Source organism: Nanorana parkeri, unplaced genomic scaffold (genome assembly GCF_000935625.1).
Source record: "Nanorana parkeri isolate BGI_ZX_2015 unplaced genomic scaffold, ASM93562v1 scaffold1833, whole genome shotgun sequence".
Lineage (NCBI taxonomy): Eukaryota > Metazoa > Chordata > Amphibia > Anura > Dicroglossidae > Nanorana > Nanorana parkeri.
In genome coordinates, this window is record NW_017308101.1 from 92844 (window position 1) to 96836 (window position 3993).

At 44.7% G+C, this 3993-nt stretch overlaps 1 protein-coding gene across 1 annotated transcript in view; it reads left to right on the forward strand.

Moving 5' to 3' along the window:
- Positions 1 to 3993, forward strand: part of POMC (proopiomelanocortin) — a 9852-nt gene that overhangs the window by 987 nt on the left and 4872 nt on the right. The window lies entirely within an intron of this gene.

Here is a 3993-nt window from a genome sequence, read left to right on the forward strand (position 1 = left end):
AATTTTAAATATTTTTGATTTTTTTTTCTGCGGGGGGAGGGGGGGTTATGCGTTACTATTTAATACTAGAAGCACAAGCAGTAAAATACATCTTTTCTTTTTTTCTTTTTATTTATGAGACTTATGCTTAGGTATATATCACATTATTATTATGAAAATGCTAAAAGAACCATTTAAAGTGCATCTGAAGCCAAAACCTGGGACCTCCGGTATCGGTATTCAGTATTGGCGAATACCGAAAAGAAAAATATCGGTACTCGTACTCGATACCGAAAAACCGGTAACGGTGCATCCCTAATAAGTACACTGCCCTCCCCCACAAAAAGTCACACGCTGTAATATCTCATTGGATGGCCTTTAGCTTTGATTACGGCACACGTTCACCGTGGCATGGTTTCCATAATCTTATACAAGGTCACAACATTTGTTTCCTTCCTGAATTCCATCATTTCTCACCAAGATCTTGTAGTGATGATGGGAGAGTCGGAGCTCCGGTCTTCTCCCAAACATCATCAATGGGGTGAAGGTCTGGACTCTGTGGTGGCCAATCCATGTGTGACAATGATGTCTCATGCTCCCTGAACCGCTCTTTCACAATCTGAGCCCGATGAATCCCGGCATTGCCATCTTGGAATATTCCCAATGTGCCATCAGGGAAGAAATAATCCATTGATGGAAAAACCTGATCATTCTCTATATTCAGGTCGGCAGCTGACCTCATTTTTGGGGGACATAACGTTGCTGAACCCTAGACCTGACCAACTGAAGCACCCCCACATGATCATAGCACCTATCCAATGGCAGGCTCTGACCTATTTGCTTAGCTACATCCAGGTGGTGACTTTTTTTTGGACAGGTGATGTATATTGATATTTATTCCAGATAAACCTCAACACTATATTACATAGGAACCCCAAATTGGCTCATGAAAGCGAAAGAAATTGTATAGGTATGACACCAAAAATACTAGAAGGATGCCATGGTCATGGTAGCCACAGTGGAAAGCCAAGTTCCGAGGATCTCATTGAACATTTGTATGAAGGTAGATTTTAACACCTAGTATTTTTTGAAAGCCCCCTCCCCCTAGGGTCTTGGCATACCCCTAGGTGGACTTCTTTTATTTTCAAACAGATTTTAACACCTTGAATTAAGGCAGAGCATCCAAAAATGTGTCTATATCCGCCCCAGAACAGCAAACAATGAGCGAAATGTCCATCAGCACCTAGATGCCCAATGATTATTATTATTATTATTATTATACAGGATTTATATAGCGCCAACAGTTTGCGCAGCGCTTTACAATATAAGGAAGACATTACAATCACAATACAATTCAAGACAAGATGGTAAGGAGGGCCCTGCCCCTGAGAGCTTACAGTCTAAAGTAGATTGGCAGAGGGGTGAGGGATGGAAGCCAGTGCAGGGATTGGCAGAGGGGGGTTGCAGACACTGAGCGTTTGGTTAGGTGGATGAGTCTAGCAGCTGCATTCATGATAGACTGAAGGGGGGAGGAGCCTGTGTAGTGGAAGGCCAATGAGGAGGGAGTTGCAATAGTCATGACGAGATATAGCAAGCGAGTGGATGAGTAATGATGACTGGAAACAAGTTGCATTAAACTGGTATCACTGTAGAGGTGTGAGGACATGAAAATATTGGGATGTTACTGGGACAGAAAGAAAAGGAAAGTGTTCTGAGGACAGAATTTCCCCCAACTTGGGGTGGATTCCTCCTTGTATCCTGAGGTGTCTACAGGACAGGAAGTTCAGGAGAATCTCCTCAGTCCGCCTTGGATGGCAGCATGGATAGTTTTACCCCCACCCTACTTCACCTCAAACTAAAGCAAAGTTTTTCCTTTAAATATTTTAACAATTCTGTACAAATATTTGTCATTTTCTGTATTTAATCCTAAAAATGTACAACGATGTGACTAGTATCTGGTGTAATGGAGATCGCGATACCACGCTCAATGATCCTTCCTAAATGTGGAGATGTTTTAGCAAAACATTGTATGATTTTTTGAGTTCTCTTATACAATAGAGCAGCTTTTATCAACCAGGGCTCTGTGGAACCCTATGGTCCCTCCAGAAGCTGCAAGGGGTTCCTTGAGCAATGAGCAGAATTCAGCTTTATTCAGCTTTAAGTTGCCACACTAACGATCTTTTCTAGTTATCTGTAATGGGGGCATTTTGCTCATTCACCACCAATGTAATGAGGTCATTCACCTAATGGTAAGAGAGTCCTTCTCCCACCAATCTGAGGGAGCCCTTCTCTACTGACCACCAATGTGATGGGCCACCCTTTAATGTACATTGACATTTCTCACTGAGCACCAATGAGATGGGCCACCCTTAAACATACATGGGCAATTCTCACTGGCCTCCAATGTGATGGGCCACCCTTAAAGGAGAACTACGGGGTCAGGGCTTTTCTCCATAGTTCTCCTTAGGGTAACGGGAGGACACAAACTAGGGTCCTCCCGTCACCCTAAGCTCAGTATATTATGAGCTACAGCTCGCGGTATACTAAGACGCTGGAGCTGAAGCAGATCCCGACAATCATGTCTGGATCCGCCCAGCTGCGTGATTGACAGCTGGCTCTGCCTATCTAGAGGCAGAGCCAGCTGAACCCGCCCCCTCCCCCGTCCGTTCCGCCAGTCAGCGCTGGCGGATCGGAGCGGGGAGGGGGGAATCCAGTAGATCGGGAAGAGGGGGGATCTTCCCGATCTACTGAGCCGACCTGTGACAGTCTCATTGTCACAGGTCGGCTAGAACTATGAGGTGAGTGAAAAGCACCCCCCTCATAGTTCTCCTTTAAATGTGACCACCAACGTGATGAGGTCATTCACCTAATGGTCACCAAGGCAAAGAGATTCCTTCTCCCACCAATCTGAGGGAGCCCTTCTCTACTGACCTCCAATGTGATGGGCCACCCTTAAACATACATGGGCATTTCTTACTGGCCACCAATGTGATGGGCCACCCTTAAACATACATGGGCATTTCTTACTGGCCACCAATGTGTTGGGCCGCCCTTAAACTTACATTTCTCACTGAGAATCAATGTGATGGGCCACCCTTAAACACACATGGGCAGATTAAACTTCAGCTTTGAAATATCCTTGGACTGGAAACATTTCTTTAGTTACACAGATTGTCATGTTTGTAGTTCTCGATGCCACAATGATGAATGTACGGGGGAGGAAATAACATGCAATGGCTGTCCTCTGTGTGAATGCCTTCGGCATTGTTGTATATTGTTAGCCGTGCATTATGTGAATAGAGGAATGAGTACCGGAGGAAACTAACTGATCCAATACAACAATAAATAAAAGACTAATGGCCTTTCCAAGGTGAAGCCACAGAATGAATCCGGCCAGGCCGACCTGTGATGATAAACTCCGACAGGAAGATGTTTACAGCCATTCAAAGACATCTAATAGATCTAAATAAAAAGGATACATTGTAGTCATCAGAGTTCACTCTGGTAATCAGACGTCATCCCGTGTTCAAGGTCTCTGGGTGAAAAGGTTTTACTTCTTAGCTTTGGATAGAGTAAGGGAGAGGTACAACCCCTTTTATAGCCATCTGAGTCCCATTGGGGAGATCTCCCTTCACTTCCTGTAGGATAACCAAAACAGGAAGTTGGAGTTGGATACAATATTATTTAACGGTGGCCACATATGCATCAATGTGATCAATCAATCAATGAGACTATAATGATCGAATGGAATAAGAATGATAGTGCTGTTGCATCGTTTGATACTCTCTCTCTCCCTTTTCTCTTTCTCTCCCCCTCTTCTCTCTCTCTCTCCCCTCTTCTCTTTCTCTCCCCCTCTTCTCTCTCTCTATCTTCCCCTCTTCTCTCTCTCTCCTCTCTCTCTTTCTCTCTCACCCTCTTCTCTCTCTCTATCTCTCTCCCCCCTCTCTCTCTCTTCCCCTCTTCTCTCCGCCTCTCTCTCTCTTTTTCCCTCTCTCTCTCCACTCCCCCTCCCTC